The 25587-nt window shown below is 35.1% G+C and overlaps 1 long non-coding RNA gene and 20 other non-coding genes across 21 annotated transcripts; 10 read left to right on the top strand and 11 right to left on the bottom strand.

Annotated features, from left to right (window-relative positions):
- Window positions 1-133: 133 nt before the first annotated feature.
- Window positions 134-248, bottom strand: Trnal-caa (transfer RNA leucine (anticodon CAA)). Its single transcript has 2 exons — window positions 211-248; window positions 134-179 (listed from the first exon to the last, which is right to left on the bottom strand). It is a non-coding gene; the product is annotated as a tRNA-Leu (tRNA).
- A 372-nt stretch (window positions 249-620) lies between these two features.
- On the top strand, window positions 621-701 carry Trnal-uag (transfer RNA leucine (anticodon UAG)). Its single transcript has one exon. It is a non-coding gene; the product is annotated as a tRNA-Leu (tRNA).
- Window positions 702-1468: 767 nt separating this feature from the next.
- Window positions 1469-1583, bottom strand: Trnal-caa (transfer RNA leucine (anticodon CAA)). Its single transcript has 2 exons — window positions 1546-1583; window positions 1469-1514 (listed from the first exon to the last, which is right to left on the bottom strand). It is a non-coding gene; the product is annotated as a tRNA-Leu (tRNA).
- Window positions 1584-1955: 372 nt separating this feature from the next.
- Trnal-uag (transfer RNA leucine (anticodon UAG)) lies at window positions 1956-2036 on the top strand. The gene has a single exon. It is a non-coding gene; the product is annotated as a tRNA-Leu (tRNA).
- A 755-nt stretch (window positions 2037-2791) lies between these two features.
- Trnal-caa (transfer RNA leucine (anticodon CAA)) lies at window positions 2792-2906 on the bottom strand. The gene is made up of 2 exons: window positions 2869-2906; window positions 2792-2837 (listed from the first exon to the last, which is right to left on the bottom strand). It is a non-coding gene; the product is annotated as a tRNA-Leu (tRNA).
- A 372-nt stretch (window positions 2907-3278) lies between these two features.
- On the top strand, window positions 3279-3359 carry Trnal-uag (transfer RNA leucine (anticodon UAG)). The gene has a single exon. It is a non-coding gene; the product is annotated as a tRNA-Leu (tRNA).
- A 759-nt stretch (window positions 3360-4118) lies between these two features.
- Trnal-caa (transfer RNA leucine (anticodon CAA)) lies at window positions 4119-4233 on the bottom strand. Its single transcript has 2 exons — window positions 4196-4233; window positions 4119-4164 (listed from the first exon to the last, which is right to left on the bottom strand). It is a non-coding gene; the product is annotated as a tRNA-Leu (tRNA).
- Window positions 4234-4605: 372 nt separating this feature from the next.
- Trnal-uag (transfer RNA leucine (anticodon UAG)) lies at window positions 4606-4686 on the top strand. The gene has a single exon. It is a non-coding gene; the product is annotated as a tRNA-Leu (tRNA).
- A 775-nt stretch (window positions 4687-5461) lies between these two features.
- Trnal-caa (transfer RNA leucine (anticodon CAA)) lies at window positions 5462-5576 on the bottom strand. The gene is made up of 2 exons: window positions 5539-5576; window positions 5462-5507 (listed from the first exon to the last, which is right to left on the bottom strand). It is a non-coding gene; the product is annotated as a tRNA-Leu (tRNA).
- A 372-nt stretch (window positions 5577-5948) lies between these two features.
- On the top strand, window positions 5949-6029 carry Trnal-uag (transfer RNA leucine (anticodon UAG)). Its single transcript has one exon. It is a non-coding gene; the product is annotated as a tRNA-Leu (tRNA).
- A 778-nt stretch (window positions 6030-6807) lies between these two features.
- On the bottom strand, window positions 6808-6922 carry Trnal-caa (transfer RNA leucine (anticodon CAA)). The gene is made up of 2 exons: window positions 6885-6922; window positions 6808-6853 (listed from the first exon to the last, which is right to left on the bottom strand). It is a non-coding gene; the product is annotated as a tRNA-Leu (tRNA).
- Window positions 6923-7294: 372 nt separating this feature from the next.
- On the top strand, window positions 7295-7375 carry Trnal-uag (transfer RNA leucine (anticodon UAG)). Its single transcript has one exon. It is a non-coding gene; the product is annotated as a tRNA-Leu (tRNA).
- A 756-nt stretch (window positions 7376-8131) lies between these two features.
- On the bottom strand, window positions 8132-8246 carry Trnal-caa (transfer RNA leucine (anticodon CAA)). Its single transcript has 2 exons — window positions 8209-8246; window positions 8132-8177 (listed from the first exon to the last, which is right to left on the bottom strand). It is a non-coding gene; the product is annotated as a tRNA-Leu (tRNA).
- A 372-nt stretch (window positions 8247-8618) lies between these two features.
- Trnal-uag (transfer RNA leucine (anticodon UAG)) lies at window positions 8619-8699 on the top strand. Its single transcript has one exon. It is a non-coding gene; the product is annotated as a tRNA-Leu (tRNA).
- A 762-nt stretch (window positions 8700-9461) lies between these two features.
- Trnal-caa (transfer RNA leucine (anticodon CAA)) lies at window positions 9462-9576 on the bottom strand. The gene is made up of 2 exons: window positions 9539-9576; window positions 9462-9507 (listed from the first exon to the last, which is right to left on the bottom strand). It is a non-coding gene; the product is annotated as a tRNA-Leu (tRNA).
- A 372-nt stretch (window positions 9577-9948) lies between these two features.
- Trnal-uag (transfer RNA leucine (anticodon UAG)) lies at window positions 9949-10029 on the top strand. The gene has a single exon. It is a non-coding gene; the product is annotated as a tRNA-Leu (tRNA).
- Window positions 10030-12142: 2113 nt separating this feature from the next.
- Window positions 12143-24118, bottom strand: LOC139508205 (uncharacterized). Its single transcript, XR_011661129.1, has 8 exons — window positions 23744-24118; window positions 22222-22300; window positions 21573-21662; window positions 20051-20129; window positions 19402-19491; window positions 16079-16157; window positions 15430-15519; window positions 12143-12191 (listed from the first exon to the last, which is right to left on the bottom strand). It is a non-coding gene; the product is annotated as an uncharacterized lncRNA (long non-coding RNA).
- Window positions 13428-13542, bottom strand: Trnal-caa (transfer RNA leucine (anticodon CAA)). Its single transcript has 2 exons — window positions 13505-13542; window positions 13428-13473 (listed from the first exon to the last, which is right to left on the bottom strand). It is a non-coding gene; the product is annotated as a tRNA-Leu (tRNA).
- Trnal-uag (transfer RNA leucine (anticodon UAG)) lies at window positions 13915-13995 on the top strand. Its single transcript has one exon. It is a non-coding gene; the product is annotated as a tRNA-Leu (tRNA).
- On the bottom strand, window positions 17394-17508 carry Trnal-caa (transfer RNA leucine (anticodon CAA)). Its single transcript has 2 exons — window positions 17471-17508; window positions 17394-17439 (listed from the first exon to the last, which is right to left on the bottom strand). It is a non-coding gene; the product is annotated as a tRNA-Leu (tRNA).
- On the top strand, window positions 17881-17961 carry Trnal-uag (transfer RNA leucine (anticodon UAG)). Its single transcript has one exon. It is a non-coding gene; the product is annotated as a tRNA-Leu (tRNA).
- Window positions 24119-25587: the final 1469 nt, after the last annotated feature.

The following is a 25587-nucleotide window of genomic DNA, read 5'->3' as shown; positions in this document are numbered from 1 at the left end:
GCATATGAGGGTTTTTCTCTTTCGTAATAGCTTTTACTATATACTAAATGTTTAACCGTTAACAAATTCGCAAAAGACCATTTCATGAAACCATGTTACAAATGAAGTGTAGAAAGTGATCAAAAATATATGGTGTCAGATGTGGGATTCGAACCCACGCCCACATTCGTGGACCAGAACACTCATTCCCACGAATGGGAAGGTATTAACCTTGAGTCTGGCGCCTTAGACCACTCGGCCAACCTGACATGACAACAATTTGGCTAATTTTAATAGTTAACCATCGTCTAAGGTACGGAAAACATTATAACTGAATAACTTGTACTTTTGGATTTTTATTAAATTCGTAATTGGCGCATTTTAGGATTTGAGGAATTTTTTCAACATCTCTAACCTTTTTTTCATCTGTCAAATGAACGTTTTATATGATTACTCAAAATTGTTCCACATGAAATTGAACATGGGCAAATCATTTCGTCTCACTTTCTTTTATTCCCTAAGCCCCCAATTCTCACTTGAACACTTCCCACTAGAACCATATAGGGCAAACTAAACAAACCAACATTTTTTTTCACAAAGCCAGTTGACAAATACATAAAATATCAGCAGAAAAGTCGTAAGGTAGCGTGGCCGAGCGGTCTAAGGCGCTGGTTTTAGGCACCAGTCTCATTGAGGCGTGGGTTCGAATCCCACCGCTGCCAAGAATTTTTTACTGAACAATTCAATTTTTCTATCCAAAAGACTCTTTCCAACCCTGTCGATTTTTTACAGAGAGAGAGAGAGAGAGAGAGAGAGAGAGAGAGAGAGAGAGAGAGAGAGAGAGAGCTAAGAACACGGACGAGGTTTTTTTTTTTTTAAAGAATTCCTACAAATGAACGATAATGAATATTACCTGTTTCCAACTGACTACGAATTGCGAATTATCTACTTTCATGCACTTGATGCTTTCAGTCAGTACCTACATTTTTTTCCGTTTGCATTTTGGACACACCAGTCGGCTACACATTTGCACGGACTTCATGCGTATTGAACGGTGGTTGGGAAAATCCAATCACAAACTTTAAAACAAACATGAAGTTAATTCAGTGTTCTTTGGGAAACAATAACATTCAAGAGTGAACAATTTCTTCTTCCGCCCTAAAAACTCACTCCTCCGTTTTAACGTCCTACCCACTATGTGAAATCTATTTTTGATAATTGAGGATGAATTTCATTTGGCTCTTTGCTCAAACTGAGTTTACATGAGCTATTTTCAATCCACTGATGGTTCAGCAATTGATAACCTTACTAAATTATGACACTCTGATTTGGACAAGAAAGTATAACATGAATGTCGCATATGAGGGTTTTTCTCTTTCGTAATAGCTTTTACTATATACTAAATGTTTAACCGTTAACAAATTCGCAAAAGACCATTTCATGAAACCATGTTACAAATGAAGTGTAGAAAGTGATCAAAAATATATGGTGTCAGATGTGGGATTCGAACCCACGCCCACATTCGTGGACCAGAACACTCATTCCCACGAATGGGAAGGTATTAACCTTGAGTCTGGCGCCTTAGACCACTCGGCCAACCTGACATGACAACAATTTGGCTAATTTTAATAGTTAACCATCGTCTAAGGTACGGAAAACATTATAACTGAATAACTTGTACTTTTGGATTTTTATTAAATTCGTAATTGGCGCATTTTAGGATTTGAGGAATTTTTTCAACATCTCTAACCTTTTTTTCATCTGTCAAATGAACGTTTTATATGATTACTCAAAATTGTTCCACATGAAATTGAACATGGGCAAATCATTTCGTCTCACTTTCTTTTATTCCCTAAGCCCCCAATTCTCACTTGAACACTTCCCACTAGAACCATATAGGGCAAACTAAACAAACCAACATTTTTTTTCACAAAGCCAGTTGACAAATACATAAAATATCAGCAGAAAAGTCGTAAGGTAGCGTGGCCGAGCGGTCTAAGGCGCTGGTTTTAGGCACCAGTCTCATTGAGGCGTGGGTTCGAATCCCACCGCTGCCAAGAATTTTTTACTGAACAATTCAATTTTTCTATCCAAAAGACTCTTTCCAACCCTGTCGATTTTTTACAGAGAGAGAGAGAGAGAGAGAGAGAGAGAGAGAGAGAGAGAGAGCTAAGAACACGGACGAGGTTTTTTTTTTTTTAAAGAATTCCTACAAATGAACGATAATGAATATTACCTGTTTCCAACTGACTACGAATTGCGAATTATCTACTTTCATGCACTTGATGCTTTCAGTCAGTACCTACATTTTTTTCCGTTTGCATTTTGGACACACCAGTCGGCTACACATTTGCACGGACTTCATGCGTATTGAACGGTGGTTGGGAAAATCCAATCACAAACTTTAAAACAAACATGAAGTTAATTCAGTGTTCTTTGGGAAACAATAACATTCAAGAGTGAACAATTTCTTCTTCCGCCCTAAAAACTCACTCCTCCGTTTTAACGTCCTACCCACTATGTGAAATCTATTTTTGATAATTGAGGATGAATTTCATTTGGCTCTTTGCTCAAACTGAGTTTACATGAGCTATTTTCAATCCACTGATGGTTCAGCAATTGATAACCTTACTAAATTATGACACTCTGATTTGGACAAGAAAGTATAACATGAATGTCGCATATGAGGGTTTTTCTCTTTCGTAATAGCTTTTACTATATACTAAATGTTTAACCGTTAACAAATTCGCAAAAGACCATTTCATGAAACCATGTTACAAATGAAGTGTAGAAAGTGATCAAAAATATATGGTGTCAGATGTGGGATTCGAACCCACGCCCACATTCGTGGACCAGAACACTCATTCCCACGAATGGGAAGGTATTAACCTTGAGTCTGGCGCCTTAGACCACTCGGCCAACCTGACATGACAACAATTTGGCTAATTTTAATAGTTAACCATCGTCTAAGGTACGGAAAACATTATAACTGAATAACTTGTACTTTTGGATTTTTATTAAATTCGTAATTGGCGCATTTTAGGATTTGAGGAATTTTTTCAACATCTCTAACCTTTTTTTCATCTGTCAAATGAACGTTTTATATGATTACTCAAAATTGTTCCACATGAAATTGAACATGGGCAAATCATTTCGTCTCACTTTCTTTTATTCCCTAAGCCCCCAATTCTCACTTGAACACTTCCCACTAGAACCATATAGGGCAAACTAAACAAACCAACATTTTTTTTCACAAAGCCAGTTGACAAATACATAAAATATCAGCAGAAAAGTCGTAAGGTAGCGTGGCCGAGCGGTCTAAGGCGCTGGTTTTAGGCACCAGTCTCATTGAGGCGTGGGTTCGAATCCCACCGCTGCCAAGAATTTTTTACTGAACAATTCAATTTTTCTATCCAAAAGACTCTTTCCAACCCTGTCGATTTTTTACAGAGAGAGAGAGAGAGAGAGAGAGAGAGAGAGAGAGAGAGAGAAGAGAGCTAAGAACACGGACGAGGTTTTTTTTTTTTAAAGAATTCCTACAAATGAACGATAATGAATATTACCTGTTTCCAACTGACTACGAATTGCGAATTATCTACTTTCATGCACTTGATGCTTTCAGTCAGTACCTACATTTTTTTCCGTTTGCATTTTGGACACACCAGTCGGCTACACATTTGCACGGACTTCATGCGTATTGAACGGTGGTTGGGAAAATCCAATCACAAACTTTAAAACAAACATGAAGTTAATTCAGTGTTCTTTGGGAAACAATAACATTCAAGAGTGAACAATTTCTTCTTCCGCCCTAAAAACTCACTCCTCCGTTTTAACGTCCTACCCACTATGTGAAATCTATTTTTGATAATTGAGGATGAATTTCATTTGGCTCTTTGCTCAAACTGAGTTTACATGAGCTATTTTCAATCCACTGATGGTTCAGCAATTGATAACCTTACTAAATTATGACACTCTGATTTGGACAAGAAAGTATAACATGAATGTCGCATATGAGGGTTTTTCTCTTTCGTAATAGCTTTTACTATATACTAAATGTTTAACCGTTAACAAATTCGCAAAAGACCATTTCATGAAACCATGTTACAAATGAAGTGTAGAAAGTGATCAAAAATATATGGTGTCAGATGTGGGATTCGAACCCACGCCCACATTCGTGGACCAGAACACTCATTCCCACGAATGGGAAGGTATTAACCTTGAGTCTGGCGCCTTAGACCACTCGGCCAACCTGACATGACAACAATTTGGCTAATTTTAATAGTTAACCATCGTCTAAGGTACGGAAAACATTATAACTGAATAACTTGTACTTTTGGATTTTTATTAAATTCGTAATTGGCGCATTTTAGGATTTGAGGAATTTTTTCAACATCTCTAACCTTTTTTTCATCTGTCAAATGAACGTTTTATATGATTACTCAAAATTGTTCCACATGAAATTGAACATGGGCAAATCATTTCGTCTCACTTTCTTTTATTCCCTAAGCCCCCAATTCTCACTTGAACACTTCCCACTAGAACCATATAGGGCAAACTAAACAAACCAACATTTTTTTTCACAAAGCCAGTTGACAAATACATAAAATATCAGCAGAAAAGTCGTAAGGTAGCGTGGCCGAGCGGTCTAAGGCGCTGGTTTTAGGCACCAGTCTCATTGAGGCGTGGGTTCGAATCCCACCGCTGCCAAGAATTTTTTACTGAACAATTCAATTTTTCTATCCAAAAGACTCTTTCCAACCCTGTCGATTTTTTACAGAGAGAGAGAGAGAGAGAGAGAGAGAGAGAGAGAGAGAGAGAGAGAGAGAGAGAGAGAGAAGAGCTAAGAACACGGACGAGGTTTTTTTTTTTTAAAGAATTCCTACAAATGAACGATAATGAATATTACCTGTTTCCAACTGACTACGAATTGCGAATTATCTACTTTCATGCACTTGATGCTTTCAGTCAGTACCTACATTTTTTTCCGTTTGCATTTTGGACACACCAGTCGGCTACACATTTGCACGGACTTCATGCGTATTGAACGGTGGTTGGGAAAATCCAATCACAAACTTTAAAACAAACATGAAGTTAATTCAGTGTTCTTTGGGAAACAATAACATTCAAGAGTGAACAATTTCTTCTTCCGCCCTAAAAACTCACTCCTCCGTTTTAACGTCCTACCCACTATGTGAAATCTATTTTTGATAATTGAGGATGAATTTCATTTGGCTCTTTGCTCAAACTGAGTTTACATGAGCTATTTTCAATCCACTGATGGTTCAGCAATTGATAACCTTACTAAATTATGACACTCTGATTTGGACAAGAAAGTATAACATGAATGTCGCATATGAGGGTTTTTCTCTTTCGTAATAGCTTTTACTATATACTAAATGTTTAACCGTTAACAAATTCGCAAAAGACCATTTCATGAAACCATGTTACAAATGAAGTGTAGAAAGTGATCAAAAATATATGGTGTCAGATGTGGGATTCGAACCCACGCCCACATTCGTGGACCAGAACACTCATTCCCACGAATGGGAAGGTATTAACCTTGAGTCTGGCGCCTTAGACCACTCGGCCAACCTGACATGACAACAATTTGGCTAATTTTAATAGTTAACCATCGTCTAAGGTACGGAAAACATTATAACTGAATAACTTGTACTTTTGGATTTTTATTAAATTCGTAATTGGCGCATTTTAGGATTTGAGGAATTTTTTCAACATCTCTAACCTTTTTTTCATCTGTCAAATGAACGTTTTATATGATTACTCAAAATTGTTCCACATGAAATTGAACATGGGCAAATCATTTCGTCTCACTTTCTTTTATTCCCTAAGCCCCCAATTCTCACTTGAACACTTCCCACTAGAACCATATAGGGCAAACTAAACAAACCAACATTTTTTTTCACAAAGCCAGTTGACAAATACATAAAATATCAGCAGAAAAGTCGTAAGGTAGCGTGGCCGAGCGGTCTAAGGCGCTGGTTTTAGGCACCAGTCTCATTGAGGCGTGGGTTCGAATCCCACCGCTGCCAAGAATTTTTTACTGAACAATTCAATTTTTCTATCCAAAAGACTCTTTCCAACCCTGTCGATTTTTTACAGAGAGAGAGAGAGAGAGAGAGAGAGAGAGAGAGAGAGAGAGAGAGAGAGAGAGAGAGAGAGAAAGAGCTAAGAACACGGACGAGGTTTTTTTTTTTTAAAGAATTCCTACAAATGAACGATAATGAATATTACCTGTTTCCAACTGACTACGAATTGCGAATTATCTACTTTCATGCACTTGATGCTTTCAGTCAGTACCTACATTTTTTTCCGTTTGCATTTTGGACACACCAGTCGGCTACACATTTGCACGGACTTCATGCGTATTGAACGGTGGTTGGGAAAATCCAATCACAAACTTTAAAACAAACATGAAGTTAATTCAGTGTTCTTTGGGAAACAATAACATTCAAGAGTGAACAATTTCTTCTTCCGCCCTAAAAACTCACTCCTCCGTTTTAACGTCCTACCCACTATGTGAAATCTATTTTTGATAATTGAGGATGAATTTCATTTGGCTCTTTGCTCAAACTGAGTTTACATGAGCTATTTTCAATCCACTGATGGTTCAGCAATTGATAACCTTACTAAATTATGACACTCTGATTTGGACAAGAAAGTATAACATGAATGTCGCATATGAGGGTTTTTCTCTTTCGTAATAGCTTTTACTATATACTAAATGTTTAACCGTTAACAAATTCGCAAAAGACCATTTCATGAAACCATGTTACAAATGAAGTGTAGAAAGTGATCAAAAATATATGGTGTCAGATGTGGGATTCGAACCCACGCCCACATTCGTGGACCAGAACACTCATTCCCACGAATGGGAAGGTATTAACCTTGAGTCTGGCGCCTTAGACCACTCGGCCAACCTGACATGACAACAATTTGGCTAATTTTAATAGTTAACCATCGTCTAAGGTACGGAAAACATTATAACTGAATAACTTGTACTTTTGGATTTTTATTAAATTCGTAATTGGCGCATTTTAGGATTTGAGGAATTTTTTCAACATCTCTAACCTTTTTTTCATCTGTCAAATGAACGTTTTATATGATTACTCAAAATTGTTCCACATGAAATTGAACATGGGCAAATCATTTCGTCTCACTTTCTTTTATTCCCTAAGCCCCCAATTCTCACTTGAACACTTCCCACTAGAACCATATAGGGCAAACTAAACAAACCAACATTTTTTTTCACAAAGCCAGTTGACAAATACATAAAATATCAGCAGAAAAGTCGTAAGGTAGCGTGGCCGAGCGGTCTAAGGCGCTGGTTTTAGGCACCAGTCTCATTGAGGCGTGGGTTCGAATCCCACCGCTGCCAAGAATTTTTTACTGAACAATTCAATTTTTCTATCCAAAAGACTCTTTCCAACCCTGTCGATTTTTTACAGAGAGAGAGAGAGAGAGAGAGAGAGAGAGAGAGAGAGAGAAAGAGCTAAGAACACGGACGAGGTTTTTTTTTTTTAAAGAATTCCTACAAATGAACGATAATGAATATTACCTGTTTCCAACTGACTACGAATTGCGAATTATCTACTTTCATGCACTTGATGCTTTCAGTCAGTACCTACATTTTTTTCCGTTTGCATTTTGGACACACCAGTCGGCTACACATTTGCACGGACTTCATGCGTATTGAACGGTGGTTGGGAAAATCCAATCACAAACTTTAAAACAAACATGAAGTTAATTCAGTGTTCTTTGGGAAACAATAACATTCAAGAGTGAACAATTTCTTCTTCCGCCCTAAAAACTCACTCCTCCGTTTTAACGTCCTACCCACTATGTGAAATCTATTTTTGATAATTGAGGATGAATTTCATTTGGCTCTTTGCTCAAACTGAGTTTACATGAGCTATTTTCAATCCACTGATGGTTCAGCAATTGATAACCTTACTAAATTATGACACTCTGATTTGGACAAGAAAGTATAACATGAATGTCGCATATGAGGGTTTTTCTCTTTCGTAATAGCTTTTACTATATACTAAATGTTTAACCGTTAACAAATTCGCAAAAGACCATTTCATGAAACCATGTTACAAATGAAGTGTAGAAAGTGATCAAAAATATATGGTGTCAGATGTGGGATTCGAACCCACGCCCACATTCGTGGACCAGAACACTCATTCCCACGAATGGGAAGGTATTAACCTTGAGTCTGGCGCCTTAGACCACTCGGCCAACCTGACATGACAACAATTTGGCTAATTTTAATAGTTAACCATCGTCTAAGGTACGGAAAACATTATAACTGAATAACTTGTACTTTTGGATTTTTATTAAATTCGTAATTGGCGCATTTTAGGATTTGAGGAATTTTTTCAACATCTCTAACCTTTTTTTCATCTGTCAAATGAACGTTTTATATGATTACTCAAAATTGTTCCACATGAAATTGAACATGGGCAAATCATTTCGTCTCACTTTCTTTTATTCCCTAAGCCCCCAATTCTCACTTGAACACTTCCCACTAGAACCATATAGGGCAAACTAAACAAACCAACATTTTTTTTCACAAAGCCAGTTGACAAATACATAAAATATCAGCAGAAAAGTCGTAAGGTAGCGTGGCCGAGCGGTCTAAGGCGCTGGTTTTAGGCACCAGTCTCATTGAGGCGTGGGTTCGAATCCCACCGCTGCCAAGAATTTTTTACTGAACAATTCAATTTTTCTATCCAAAAGACTCTTTCCAACCCTGTCGATTTTTTACAGAGAGAGAGAGAGAGAGAGAGAGAGAGAGAGAGAGAGAGAGAGAGAAAGAGCTAAGAACACGGACGAGGTTTTTTTTTTTTAAAGAATTCCTACAAATGAACGATAATGAATATTACCTGTTTCCAACTGACTACGAATTGCGAATTATCTACTTTCATGCACTTGATGCTTTCAGTCAGTACCTACATTTTTTTCCGTTTGCATTTTGGACACACCAGTCGGCTACACATTTGCACGGACTTCATGCGTATTGAACGGTGGTTGGGAAAATCCAATCACAAACTTTAAAACAAACATGAAGTTAATTCAGTGTTCTTTGGGAAACAATAACATTCAAGAGTGAACAATTTCTTCTTCCGCCCTAAAAACTCACTCCTCCGTTTTAACGTCCTACCCACTATGTGAAATCTATTTTTGATAATTGAGGATGAATTTCATTTGGCTCTTTGCTCAAACTGAGTTTACATGAGCTATTTTCAATCCACTGATGGTTCAGCAATTGATAACCTTACTAAATTATGACACTCTGATTTGGACAAGAAAGTATAACATGAATGTCGCATATGAGGGTTTTTCTCTTTCGTAATAGCTTTTACTATATACTAAATGTTTAACCGTTAACAAATTCGCAAAAGACCATTTCATGAAACCATGTTACAAATGAAGTGTAGAAAGTGATCAAAAATATATGGTGTCAGATGTGGGATTCGAACCCACGCCCACATTCGTGGACCAGAACACTCATTCCCACGAATGGGAAGGTATTAACCTTGAGTCTGGCGCCTTAGACCACTCGGCCAACCTGACATGACAACAATTTGGCTAATTTTAATAGTTAACCATCGTCTAAGGTACGGAAAACATTATAACTGAATAACTTGTACTTTTGGATTTTTATTAAATTCGTAATTGGCGCATTTTAGGATTTGAGGAATTTTTTCAACATCTCTAACCTTTTTTTCATCTGTCAAATGAACGTTTTATATGATTACTCAAAATTGTTCCACATGAAATTGAACATGGGCAAATCATTTCGTCTCACTTTCTTTTATTCCCTAAGCCCCCAATTCTCACTTGAACACTTCCCACTAGAACCATATAGGGCAAACTAAACAAACCAACATTTTTTTTCACAAAGCCAGTTGACAAATACATAAAATATCAGCAGAAAAGTCGTAAGGTAGCGTGGCCGAGCGGTCTAAGGCGCTGGTTTTAGGCACCAGTCTCATTGAGGCGTGGGTTCGAATCCCACCGCTGCCAAGAATTTTTTACTGAACAATTCAATTTTTCTATCCAAAAGACTCTTTCCAACCCTGTCGATTTTTTACAGAGAGAGAGAGAGAGAGAGAGAGAGAGAGAGAGAGAGAGAGAGAAAGAGCTAAGAACACGGACGAGGTTTTTTTTTTTTAAAGAATTCCTACAAATGAACGATAATGAATATTACCTGTTTCCAACTGACTACGAATTGCGAATTATCTACTTTCATGCACTTGATGCTTTCAGTCAGTACCTACATTTTTTTCCGTTTGCATTTTGGACACACCAGTCGGCTACACATTTGCACGGACTTCATGCGTATTGAACGGTGGTTGGGAAAATCCAATCACAAACTTTAAAACAAACATGAAGTTAATTCAGTGTTCTTTGGGAAACAATAACATTCAAGAGTGAACAATTTCTTCTTCCGCCCTAAAAACTCACTCCTCCGTTTTAACGTCCTACCCACTATGTGAAATCTATTTTTGATAATTGAGGATGAATTTCATTTGGCTCTTTGCTCAAACTGAGTTTACATGAGCTATTTTCAATCCACTGATGGTTCAGCAATTGATAACCTTACTAAATTATGACACTCTGATTTGGACAAGAAAGTATAACATGAATGTCGCATATGAGGGTTTTTCTCTTTCGTAATAGCTTTTACTATAGGTGTAATACCACCATTGATTTTCCCCTATTAGTCTTTGTTAAATTGGCACTTTTAAAAAAAATGTACAGTATTTACCTTTATTTCAACCAAAGAAATACTTTGCATGAATAAAGTTTAATCCTGTCCAGTGCTACAGTGAAAATTTCACACTACATTTCATTGCATATAAGAAAGTAACCAGCACCGGAAGTAAACAACCCAATTTTTACACTATTATTTACTGGTTACCTGCTTTGGTAACTAGGTAACCTTAACTTTCCAAAATATTTTATAAGACCATCAAATAAACAAAGAATGATGCTTTCAGACACCCAACATACATGTTTATGACTCAGAAAAAATTAAGTGCATTGAAATGCAGGGTTCATTTTCTACAACTGTCAAATTCAAGGGAATATTTTTTTAGACCTACTTTCGTATGCAACCGGATGTGCCGTATCATGATTTGGTGGTATTACACCTAAAGAACACCTAAATGTCAAATAAACTTAATGTAATTTTTTTCCCTCCAATTGCAAGTTATTTCAAGCATAACTGCCAAGTTTTGTTTCAGTCAGATCTATAGTTTCAGAGAAAATCACTATAATGTAAGGTCATATCCTACGGCGATTTCAGTCTTATTTCTTCGAAAAATCCTTTTTTCAGTGTATCATTATAAAATGCAGTGTTGACTAATATCTGATCATATACTCATGATCTAAGCATTCAAACAATTAAATAGGATACAAAAGACAACTTTAAGATGATATACAATTTTATTGCACCTTTTAGAGTTCATTTGAAGGTCTGTTTTGGTCTGTTTTGGTCCATTTTCCTTCTTCCTTCTTTTTTCATCAAAACTTGATATCTTTTGCCTAAAAAATAAAGCAAATGTAATTATTTTCCCAGAAAAAATGAAAGAAATGTAATGTCAAATCAACAATTAAAGTGTTTTAGCTGAAAGAACTGTTTCTATAAATGTTAACAGTCTCCACCGAAGTTTCTATAAGCCCTTATGTGTAACTTGAGTTTTTGGTCTGTTCCCCGAGTATGACAAATAACGGTTCCCTTTCAGTCAATCATAATTGTTACTGATATCAAAATCATTTCATTTATTTATTGCAGTATATTTCTAATAGATTTACACCTGAAAAGTCCACTTTCTTGTATTTTACATTAAAAAATGAGGAGAAAGAGTAATAAAAAATACATCAAAATGGTTTTAAAAAGGGTTATGTCCCTTTGAATGCTGGTAAAAAAAAAATTGGTACGAATTATAAAATTTAAGTATGTGAGACTGGATTCTGATGTGTATAAATCCAAGGCAAGTGTTTAGATGATGTTTTGTCGGTGCAAAATACAGATGGCACAATGGCAAATTGTAAACTTTTGCGGCCAAAACAAAAATAAAACATGACATTAGTTGATACATACCTCAATGCTTAAGTGTCATCTGCAGGCCAATCACATATAAGATTTTTCAACAGAATGCTTGTCAGATTCATGGTTAACACTGAAATGAAAAATCACATGTTGTATAAACAAAACTGTAAAGGTGATTTAAAATTTGACACAGAGGCTCACGTAAAATGGGGATTAGCATGGCAAGCTAAAAGAAAGGTCTCAATGTAATATATGTATGTTGATTCAAAAGTGTATTTCATAAATTAAATTATATCATATGAAGAAAAATAAGACTTCTCTCTAAAACCATTATTGTTTTACCATTTTAAATCAAACAGTCTTGGTAGGGTTTGTGTTTTCGACACCTTGTTGGGTGTGTACCACGACAAACTTGGCGGTCTTGGTTAATATGAGGCGGCTCGAAAGACAAGTGCTCAGGGTTAATGCATCTCTTCTGATGACACAGATGAGACACATCAAATTCCTCTGATAGGTCAAATTTCTCAGTGTGCAACATGTATGCAAATCTGTGACCATACAAGGTTCTTTTTTTCTGTCCCAAGGAAACCTAACACTATACACTGAATACAGCCTTGTCTGTCCACCCATTTGACTTAGCAAACACCCGTAAACCCCCATTTCAAGGCAATTTTCCCTCAAACGTGCTTTCTGTGTCTCAATCCATTCCGAATAGTCCATTTTTACAACGTATGAACTAGTTTAGTAATAATTTTTAAAAATGAAAGTACAATAAGGTCACCAGTGCACGTGTAGTTTCCCTAAATAGGTGTAATACCACCATTGATTTTCCCCTATTAGTCTTTGTTAAATTGGCACTTTTAAAAAAAATGTACAGTATTTACCTTTATTTCAACCAAAGAAATACTTTGCATGAATAAAGTTTAATCCTGTCCAGTGCTACAGTGAAAATTTCACACTACATTTCATTGCATATAAGAAAGTAACCAGCACCGGAAGTAAACAACCCAATTTTTACACTATTATTTACTGGTTACCTGCTTTGGTAACTAGGTAACCTTAACTTTCCAAAATATTTTATAAGACCATCAAATAAACAAAGAATGATGCTTTCAGACACCCAACATACATGTTTATGACTCAGAAAAAATTAAGTGCATTGAAATGCAGGGTTCATTTTCTACAACTGTCAAATTCAAGGGAATATTTTTTTAGACCTACTTTCGTATGCAACCGGATGTGCCGTATCATGATTTGGTGGTATTACACCTATATACTAAATGTTTAACCGTTAACAAATTCGCAAAAGACCATTTCATGAAACCATGTTACAAATGAAGTGTAGAAAGTGATCAAAAATATATGGTGTCAGATGTGGGATTCGAACCCACGCCCACATTCGTGGACCAGAACACTCATTCCCACGAATGGGAAGGTATTAACCTTGAGTCTGGCGCCTTAGACCACTCGGCCAACCTGACATGACAACAATTTGGCTAATTTTAATAGTTAACCATCGTCTAAGGTACGGAAAACATTATAACTGAATAACTTGTACTTTTGGATTTTTATTAAATTCGTAATTGGCGCATTTTAGGATTTGAGGAATTTTTTCAACATCTCTAACCTTTTTTTCATCTGTCAAATGAACGTTTTATATGATTACTCAAAATTGTTCCACATGAAATTGAACATGGGCAAATCATTTCGTCTCACTTTCTTTTATTCCCTAAGCCCCCAATTCTCACTTGAACACTTCCCACTAGAACCATATAGGGCAAACTAAACAAACCAACATTTTTTTTCACAAAGCCAGTTGACAAATACATAAAATATCAGCAGAAAAGTCGTAAGGTAGCGTGGCCGAGCGGTCTAAGGCGCTGGTTTTAGGCACCAGTCTCATTGAGGCGTGGGTTCGAATCCCACCGCTGCCAAGAATTTTTTACTGAACAATTCAATTTTTCTATCCAAAAGACTCTTTCCAACCCTGTCGATTTTTTACAGAGAGAGAGAGAGAGAGAGAGAGAGAGAGAGAGAGAGAGAGAGAAAGAGCTAAGAACACGGACGAGGTTTTTTTTTTTTAAAGAATTCCTACAAATGAACGATAATGAATATTACCTGTTTCCAACTGACTACGAATTGCGAATTATCTACTTTCATGCACTTGATGCTTTCAGTCAGTACCTACATTTTTTTCCGTTTGCATTTTGGACACACCAGTCGGCTACACATTTGCACGGACTTCATGCGTATTGAACGGTGGTTGGGAAAATCCAATCACAAACTTTAAAACAAACATGAAGTTAATTCAGTGTTCTTTGGGAAACAATAACATTCAAGAGTGAACAATTTCTTCTTCCGCCCTAAAAACTCACTCCTCCGTTTTAACGTCCTACCCACTATGTGAAATCTATTTTTGATAATTGAGGATGAATTTCATTTGGCTCTTTGCTCAAACTGAGTTTACATGAGCTATTTTCAATCCACTGATGGTTCAGCAATTGATAACCTTACTAAATTATGACACTCTGATTTGGACAAGAAAGTATAACATGAATGTCGCATATGAGGGTTTTTCTCTTTCGTAATAGCTTTTACTATAGGTGTAATACCACCATTGATTTTCCCCTATTAGTCTTTGTTAAATTGGCACTTTTAAAAAAAATGTACAGTATTTACCTTTATTTCAACCAAAGAAATACTTTGCATGAATAAAGTTTAATCCTGTCCAGTGCTACAGTGAAAATTTCACACTACATTTCATTGCATATAAGAAAGTAACCAGCACCGGAAGTAAACAACCCAATTTTTACACTATTATTTACTGGTTACCTGCTTTGGTAACTAGGTAACCTTAACTTTCCAAAATATTTTATAAGACCATCAAATAAACAAAGAATGATGCTTTCAGACACCCAACATACATGTTTATGACTCAGAAAAAATTAAGTGCATTGAAATGCAGGGTTCATTTTCTACAACTGTCAAATTCAAGGGAATATTTTTTTAGACCTACTTTCGTATGCAACCGGATGTGCCGTATCATGATTTGGTGGTATTACACCTAAAGAACACCTAAATGTCAAATAAACTTAATGTAATTTTTTTCCCTCCAATTGCAAGTTATTTCAAGCATAACTGCCAAGTTTTGTTTCAGTCAGATCTATAGTTTCAGAGAAAATCACTATAATGTAAGGTCATATCCTACGGCGATTTCAGTCTTATTTCTTCGAAAAATCCTTTTTTCAGTGTATCATTATAAAATGCAGTGTTGACTAATATCTGATCATATACTCATGATCTAAGCATTCAAACAATTAAATAGGATACAAAAGACAACTTTAAGATGATATACAATTTTATTGCACCTTTTAGAGTTCATTTGAAGGTCTGTTTTGGTCTGTTTTGGTCCATTTTCCTTCTTCCTTCTTTTTTCATCAAAACTTGATATCTTTTGCCTAAAAAATAAAGCAAATGTAATTATTTTCCCAGAAAAAATGAAAGAAATGTAATGTCAAATCAACAATTAAAGTGTTTTAGCTGAAAGAACTGTTTCTATAAATGTTAACAGTCTCCACCGAAGTTTCTATAAGCCCTTATGTGTAACTTGAGTTTTTGGTCTGTTCCCCGAGTATGACAAATAACGGTTCCCTTTCAGTCAATCATAATTGTTACTGATATCAAAATCATTTCATTTATTTATTGCAGTATATTTCTAATAGATTTACACCTGAAAAGTCCACTTTCTTGTATTTTACATTAAAAAATGAGGAGAAAGAGTAATAAAAAATACATCAAAATGGTTTTAAAAAGGGTTATGTCCCTTTGAATGCTGGTAAAAAAAAAATTGGTACGAATTATAAAATTTAAGTATGTGAGACTGGATTCTGATGTGTATAAATCCAAGGCAAGTGTTTAGATGATGTTTTGTCGGTGCAAAATACAGATGGCACAATGGCAAATTGTAAACTTTTGCGGCCAAAACAAAAATAAAACATGACATTAGTTGATACATACCTCAATGCTTAAGTGTCATCTGCAGGCCAATCACATATAAGATTTTTCAACAGAATGCTTGTCAGATTCATGGTTAACACTGAAATGAAAAATCACATGTTGTATAAACAAAACTGTAAAGGTGATTTAAAATTTGACACAGAGGCTCACGTAAAATGGGGATTAGCATGGCAAGCTAAAAGAAAGGTCTCAATGTAATATATGTATGTTGATTCAAAAGTGTATTTCATAAATTAAATTATATCATATGAAGAAAAATAAGACTTCTCTCTAAAACCATTATTGTTTTACCATTTTAAATCAAACAGTCTTGGTAGGGTTTGTGTTTTCGACACCTTGTTGGGTGTGTACCACGACAAACTTGGCGGTCTTGGTTAATATGAGGCGGCTCGAAAGACAAGTGCTCAGGGTTAATGCATCTCTTCTGATGACACAGATGAGACACATCAAATTCCTCTGATAGGTCAAATTTCTCAGTGTGCAACATGTATGCAAATCTGTGACCATACAAGGTTCTTTTTTTCTGTCCCAAGGAAACCTAACACTATACACTGAATACAGCCTTGTCTGTCCACCCATTTGACTTAGCAAACACCCGTAAACCCCCATTTCAAGGCAATTTTCCCTCAAACGTGCTTTCTGTGTCTCAATCCATTCCGAATAGTCCATTTTTACAACGTATGAACTAGTTTAGTAATAATTTTTAAAAATGAAAGTACAATAAGGTCACCAGTGCACGTGTAGTTTCCCTAAATAGGTGTAATACCACCATTGATTTTCCCCTATTAGTCTTTGTTAAATTGGCACTTTTAAAAAAAATGTACAGTATTTACCTTTATTTCAACCAAAGAAATACTTTGCATGAATAAAGTTTAATCCTGTCCAGTGCTACAGTGAAAATTTCACACTACATTTCATTGCATATAAGAAAGTAACCAGCACCGGAAGTAAACAACCCAATTTTTACACTATTATTTACTGGTTACCTGCTTTGGTAACTAGGTAACCTTAACTTTCCAAAATATTTTATAAGACCATCAAATAAACAAAGAATGATGCTTTCAGACACCCAACATACATGTTTATGACTCAGAAAAAATTAAGTGCATTGAAATGCAGGGTTCATTTTCTACAACTGTCAAATTCAAGGGAATATTTTTTTAGACCTACTTTCGTATGCAACCGGATGTGCCGTATCATGATTTGGTGGTATTACACCTATATACTAAATGTTTAACCGTTAACAAATTCGCAAAAGACCATTTCATGAAACCATGTTACAAATGAAGTGTAGAAAGTGATCAAAAATATATGGTGTCAGATGTGGGATTCGAACCCACGCCCACATTCGTGGACCAGAACACTCATTCCCACGAATGGGAAGGTATTAACCTTGAGTCTGGCGCCTTAGACCACTCGGCCAACCTGACATGACAACAATTTGGCTAATTTTAATAGTTAACCATCGTCTAAGGTACGGAAAACATTATAACTGAATAACTTGTACTTTTGGATTTTTATTAAATTCGTAATTGGCGCATTTTAGGATTTGAGGAATTTTTTCAACATCTCTAACCTTTTTTTCATCTGTCAAATGAACGTTTTATATGATTACTCAAAATTGTTCCACATGAAATTGAACATGGGCAAATCATTTCGTCTCACTTTCTTTTATTCCCTAAGCCCCCAATTCTCACTTGAACACTTCCCACTAGAACCATATAGGGCAAACTAAACAAACCAACATTTTTTTTCACAAAGCCAGTTGACAAATACATAAAATATCAGCAGAAAAGTCGTAAGGTAGCGTGGCCGAGCGGTCTAAGGCGCTGGTTTTAGGCACCAGTCTCATTGAGGCGTGGGTTCGAATCCCACCGCTGCCAAGAATTTTTTACTGAACAATTCAATTTTTCTATCCAAAAGACTCTTTCCAACCCTGTCGATTTTTTACAGAGAGAGAGAGAGAGAGAGAGAGAGAGAGAGAGAGAGAGAGAGAGAGAGAAAGAGCTAAGAACACGGACGAGGTTTTTTTTTTTTAAAGAATTCCTACAAATGAACGATAATGAATATTACCTGTTTCCAACTGACTACGAATTGCGAATTATCTACTTTCATGCACTTGATGCTTTCAGTCAGTACCTACATTTTTTTCCGTTTGCATTTTGGACACACCAGTCGGCTACACATTTGCACGGACTTCATGCGTATTGAACGGTGGTTGGGAAAATCCAATCACAAACTTTAAAACAAACATGAAGTTAATTCAGTGTTCTTTGGGAAACAATAACATTCAAGAGTGAACAATTTCTTCTTCCGCCCTAAAAACTCACTCCTCCGTTTTAACGTCCTACCCACTATGTGAAATCTATTTTTGATAATTGAGGATGAATTTCATTTGGCTCTTTGCTCAAACTGAGTTTACATGAGCTATTTTCAATCCACTGATGGTTCAGCAATTGATAACCTTACTAAATTATGACACTCTGATTTGGACAAGAAAGTATAACATGAATGTCGCATATGAGGGTTTTTCTCTTTCGTAATAGCTTTTACTATAGGTGTAATACCACCATTGATTTTCCCCTATTAGTCTTTGTTAAATTGGCACTTTTAAAAAAAATGTACAGTATTTACCTTTATTTCAACCAAAGAAATACTTTGCATGAATAAAGTTTAATCCTGTCCAGTGCTACAGTGAAAATTTCACACTACATTTCATTGCATATAAGAAAGTAACCAGCACCGGAAGTAAACAACCCAATTTTTACACTATTATTTACTGGTTACCTGCTTTGGTAACTAGGTAACCTTAACTTTCCAAAATATTTTATAAGACCATCAAATAAACAAAGAATGATGCTTTCAGACACCCAACATACATGTTTATGACTCAGAAAAAATTAAGTGCATTGAAATGCAGGGTTCATTTTCTACAACTGTCAAATTCAAGGGAATATTTTTTTAGACCTACTTTCGTATGCAACCGGATGTGCCGTATCATGATTTGGTGGTATTACACCTAAAGAACACCTAAATGTCAAATAAACTTAATGTAATTTTTTTCCCTCCAATTGCAAGTTATTTCAAGCATAACTGCCAAGTTTTGTTTCAGTCAGATCTATAGTTTCAGAGAAAATCACTATAATGTAAGGTCATATCCTACGGCGATTTCAGTCTTATTTCTTCGAAAAATCCTTTTTTCAGTGTATCATTATAAAATGCAGTGTTGACTAATATCTGATCATATACTCATGATCTAAGCATTCAAACAATTAAATAGGATACAAAAGACAACTTTAAGATGATATACAATTTTATTGCACCTTTTAGAGTTCATTTGAAGGTCTGTTTTGGTCTGTTTTGGTCCATTTTCCTTCTTCCTTCTTTTTTCATCAAAACTTGATATCTTTTGCCTAAAAAATAAAGCAAATGTAATTATTTTCCCAGAAAAAATGAAAGAAATGTAATGTCAAATCAACAATTAAAGTGTTTTAGCTGAAAGAACTGTTTCTATAAATGTTAACAGTCTCCACCGAAGTTTCTATAAGCCCTTATGTGTAACTTGAGTTTTTGGTCTGTTCCCCGAGTATGACAAATAACGGTTCCCTTTCAGTCAATCATAATTGTTACTGATATCAAAATCATTTCATTTATTTATTGCAGTATATTTCTAATAGATTTACACCTGAAAAGTCCACTTTCTTGTATTTTACATTAAAAAATGAGGAGAAAGAGTAATAAAAAATACATCAAAATGGTTTTAAAAAGGGTTATGTCCCTTTGAATGCTGGTAAAAAAAAAATTGGTACGAATTATAAAATTTAAGTATGTGAGACTGGATTCTGATGTGTATAAATCCAAGGCAAGTGTTTAGATGATGTTTTGTCGGTGCAAAATACAGATGGCACAATGGCAAATTGTAAACTTTTGCGGCCAAAACAAAAATAAAACATGACATTAGTTGATACATACCTCAATGCTTAAGTGTCATCTGCAGGCCAATCACATATAAGATTTTTCAACAGAATGCTTGTCAGATTCATGGTTAACACTGAAATGAAAAATCACATGTTGTATAAACAAAACTGTAAAGGTGATTTAAAATTTGACACAGAGGCTCACGTAAAATGGGGATTAGCATGGCAAGCTAAAAGAAAGGTCTCAATGTAATATATGTATGTTGATTCAAAAGTGTATTTCATAAATTAAATTATATCATATGAAGAAAAATAAGACTTCTCTCTAAAACCATTATTGTTTTACCATTTTAAATCAAACAGTCTTGGTAGGGTTTGTGTTTTCGACACCTTGTTGGGTGTGTACCACGACAAACTTGGCGGTCTTGGTTAATATGAGGCGGCTCGAAAGACAAGTGCTCAGGGTTAATGCATCTCTTCTGATGACACAGATGAGACACATCAAATTCCTCTGATAGGTCAAATTTCTCAGTGTGCAACATGTATGCAAATCTGTGACCATACAAGGTTCTTTTTTTCTGTCCCAAGGAAACCTAACACTATACACTGAATACAGCCTTGTCTGTCCACCCATTTGACTTAGCAAACACCCGTAAACCCCCATTTCAAGGCAATTTTCCCTCAAACGTGCTTTCTGTGTCTCAATCCATTCCGAATAGTCCATTTTTACAACGTATGAACTAGTTTAGTAATAATTTTTAAAAATGAAAGTACAATAAGGTCACCAGTGCACGTGTAGTTTCCCTAAATAGGTGTAATACCACCATTGATTTTCCCCTATTAGTCTTTGTTAAATTGGCACTTTTAAAAAAAATGTACAGTATTTACCTTTATTTCAACCAAAGAAATACTTTGCATGAATAAAGTTTAATCCTGTCCAGTGCTACAGTGAAAATTTCACACTACATTTCATTGCATATAAGAAAGTAACCAGCACCGGAAGTAAACAACCCAATTTTTACACTATTATTTACTGGTTACCTGCTTTGGTAACTAGGTAACCTTAACTTTCCAAAATATTTTATAAGACCATCAAATAAACAAAGAATGATGCTTTCAGACACCCAACATACATGTTTATGACTCAGAAAAAATTAAGTGCATTGAAATGCAGGGTTCATTTTCTACAACTGTCAAATTCAAGGGAATATTTTTTTAGACCTACTTTCGTATGCAACCGGATGTGCCGTATCATGATTTGGTGGTATTACACCTAAAGAACACCTAAATGTCAAATAAACTTAATGTAATTTTTTTCCCTCCAATTGCAAGTTATTTCAAGCATAACTGCCAAGTTTTGTTTCAGTCAGATCTATAGTTTCAGAGAAAATCACTATAATGTAAGGTCATATCCTACGGCGATTTCAGTCTTATTTCTTCGAAAAATCCTTTTTTCAGTGTATCATTATAAAATGCAGTGTTGACTAATATCTGATCATATACTCATGATCTAAGCATTCAAACAATTAAATAGGATACAAAAGACAACTTTAAGATGATATACAATTTTATTGCACCTTTTAGAGTTCATTTGAAGGTCTGTTTTGGTCTGTTTTGGTCCATTTTCCTTCTTCCTTCTTTTTTCATCAAAACTTGATATCTTTTGCCTAAAAAATAAAGCAAATGTAATTATTTTCCCAGAAAAAATGAAAGAAATGTAATGTCAAATCAACAATTAAAGTGTTTTAGCTGAAAGAACTGTTTCTATAAATGTTAACAGTCTCCACCGAAGTTTCTATAAGCCCTTATGTGTAACTTGAGTTTTTGGTCTGTTCCCCGAGTATGACAAATAACGGTTCCCTTTCAGTCAATCATAATTGTTACTGATATCAAAATCATTTCATTTATTTATTGCAGTATATTTCTAATAGATTTACACCTGAAAAGTCCACTTTCTTGTATTTTACATTAAAAAATGAGGAGAAAGAGTAATAAAAAATACATCAAAATGGTTTTAAAAAGGGTTATGTCCCTTTGAATGCTGGTAAAAAAAAAATTGGTACGAATTATAAAATTTAAGTATGTGAGACTGGATTCTGATGTGTATAAATCCAAGGCAAGTGTTTAGATGATGTTTTGTCGGTGCAAAATACAGATGGCACAATGGCAAATTGTAAACTTTTGCGGCCAAAACAAAAATAAAACATGACATTAGTTGATACATACCTCAATGCTTAAGTGTCATCTGCAGGCCAATCACATATAAGATTTTTCAACAGAATGCTTGTCAGATTCATGGTTAACACTGAAATGAAAAATCACATGTTGTATAAACAAAACTGTAAAGGTGATTTAAAATTTGACACAGAGGCTCACGTAAAATGGGGATTAGCATGGCAAGCTAAAAGAAAGGTCTCAATGTAATATATGTATGTTGATTCAAAAGTGTATTTCATAAATTAAATTATATCATATGAAGAAAAATAAGACTTCTCTCTAAAACCATTATTGTTTTACCATTTTAAATCAAACAGTCTTGGTAGGGTTTGTGTTTTCGACACCTTGTTGGGTGTGTACCACGACAAACTTGGCGGTCTTGGTTAATATGAGGCGGCTCGAAAGACAAGTGCTCAGGGTTAATGCATCTCTTCTGATGACACAGATGAGACACATCAAATTCCTCTGATAGGTCAAATTTCTCAGTGTGCAACATGTATGCAAATCTGTGACCATACAAGGTTCTTTTTTTCTGTCCCAAGGAAACCTAACACTATACACTGAATACAGCCTTGTCTGTCCACCCATTTGACTTAGCAAACACCCGTAAACCCCCATTTCAAGGCAATTTTCCCTCAAACGTGCTTTCTGTGTCTCAATCCATTCCGAATAGTCCATTTTTACAACGTATGAACTAGTTTAGTAATAATTTTTAAAAATGAAAGTACAATAAGGTCACCAGTGCACGTGTAGTTTCCCTAAATAGGTGTAATACCACCATTGATTTTCCCCTATTAGTCTTTGTTAAATTGGCACTTTTAAAAAAAATGTACAGTATTTACCTTTATTTCAACCAAAGAAATACTTTGCATGAATAAAGTTTAATCCTGTCCAGTGCTACAGTGAAAATTTCACACTACATTTCATTGCATATAAGAAAGTAACCAGCACCGGAAGTAAACAACCCAATTTTTACACTATTATTTACTGGTTACCTGCTTTGGTAACTAGGTAACCTTAACTTTCCAAAATATTTTATAAGACCATCAAATAAACAAAGAATGATGCTTTCAGACACCCAACATACATGTTTATGACTCAGAAAAAATTAAGTGCATTGAAATGCAGGGTTCATTTTCTACAACTGTCAAATTCAAGGGAATATTTTTTTAGACCTACTTTCGTATGCAACCGGATGTGCCGTATCATGATTTGGTGGTATTACACCTAAAGAACACCTAAATGTCAAATAAACTTAATGTAATTTTTTTCCCTCCAATTGCAAGTTATTTCAAGCATAACTGCCAAGTTTTGTTTCAGTCAGATCTATAGTTTCAGAGAAAATCACTATAATGTAAGGTCATATCCTACGGCGATTTCAGTCTTATTTCTTCGAAAAATCCTTTTTTCAGTGTATCATTATAAAATGCAGTGTTGACTAATATCTGATCATATACTCATGATCTAAGCATTCAAACAATTAAATAGGATACAAAAGACAACTTTAAGATGATATACAATTTTATTGCACCTTTTAGAGTTCATTTGAAGGTCTGTTTTGGTCTGTTTTGGTCCATTTTCCTTCTTCCTTCTTTTTTCATCAAAACTTGATATCTTTTGCCTAAAAAATAAAGCAAATGTAATTATTTTCCCAGAAAAAATGAAAGAAATGTAATGTCAAATCAACAATTAAAGTGTTTTAGCTGAAAGAACTGTTTCTATAAATGTTAACAGTCTCCACCGAAGTTTCTATAAGCCCTTATGTGTAACTTGAGTTTTTGGTCTGTTCCCCGAGTATGACAAATAACGGTTCCCTTTCAGTCAATCATAATTGTTACTGATATCAAAATCATTTCATTTATTTATTGCAGTATATTTCTAATAGATTTACACCTGAAAAGTCCACTTTCTTGTATTTTACATTAAAAAATGAGGAGAAAGAGTAATAAAAAATACATCAAAATGGTTTTAAAAAGGGTTATGTCCCTTTGAATGCTGGTAAAAAAAAAATTGGTACGAATTATAAAATTTAAGTATGTGAGACTGGATTCTGATGTGTATAAATCCAAGGCAAGTGTTTAGATGATGTTTTGTCGGTGCAAAATACAGATGGCACAATGGCAAATTGTAAACTTTTGCGGCCAAAACAAAAATAAAACATGACATTAGTTGATACATACCTCAATGCTTAAGTGTCATCTGCAGGCCAATCACATATAAGATTTTTCAACAGAATGCTTGTCAGATTCATGGTTAACACTGAAATGAAAAATCACATGTTGTATAAACAAAACTGTAAAGGTGATTTAAAATTTGACACAGAGGCTCACGTAAAATGGGGATTAGCATGGCAAGCTAAAAGAAAGGTCTCAATGTAATATATGTATGTTGATTCAAAAGTGTATTTCATAAATTAAATTATATCATATGAAGAAAAATAAGACTTCTCTCTAAAACCATTATTGTTTTACCATTTTAAATCAAACAGTCTTGGTAGGGTTTGTGTTTTCGACACCTTGTTGGGTGTGTACCACGACAAACTTGGCGGTCTTGGTTAATATGAGGCGGCTCGAAAGACAAGTGCTCAGGGTTAATGCATCTCTTCTGATGACACAGATGAGACACATCAAATTCCTCTGATAGGTCAAATTTCTCAGTGTGCAACATGTATGCAAATCTGTGACCATACAAGGTTCTTTTTTTCTGTCCCAAGGAAACCTAACACTATACACTGAATACAGCCTTGTCTGTCCACCATTTGACTTAGCAAACACCCGTAAACCCCCATTTCAAGGCAATTTTCCCTCAAACGTGCTTTCTGTGTCTCAATCCATTCCGAATAGTCCATTTTTACAACGTATGAACTAGTTTAGTAATAATTTTTAAAAATGAAAGTACAATAAGGTCACCAGTGCACGTGTAGTTTCCCTAAATAGGTGTAATACCACCATTGATTTTCCCCTATTAGTCTTTGTTAAATTGGCACTTTTAAAAAAAATGTACAGTATTTACCTTTATTTCAACCAAAGAAATACTTTGCATGAATAAAGTTTAATCCTGTCCAGTGCTACAGTGAAAATTTCACACTACATTTCATTGCATATAAGAAAGTAACCAGCACCGGAAGTAAACAACCCAATTTTTACACTATTATTTACTGGTTACCTGCTTTGGTAACTAGGTAACCTTAACTTTCCAAAATATTTTATAAGACCATCAAATAAACAAAGAATGATGCTTTCAGACACCCAACATACATGTTTATGACTCAGAAAAAATTAAGTGCATTGAAATGCAGGGTTCATTTTCTACAACTGTCAAATTCAAGGGAATATTTTTTTAGACCTACTTTCGTATGCAACCGGATGTGCCGTA

The sequence above is a fragment of the Mytilus edulis genome, unplaced genomic scaffold (assembly GCF_963676685.1).
Source record: "Mytilus edulis unplaced genomic scaffold, xbMytEdul2.2 SCAFFOLD_1350, whole genome shotgun sequence".
Classification (NCBI taxonomy): Eukaryota; Metazoa; Mollusca; class Bivalvia; order Mytilida; family Mytilidae; genus Mytilus; species Mytilus edulis.
The sequence above is the reverse complement of the archived record's forward strand: the minus strand, read 5'-3'. Positions and strand labels throughout refer to the sequence as shown.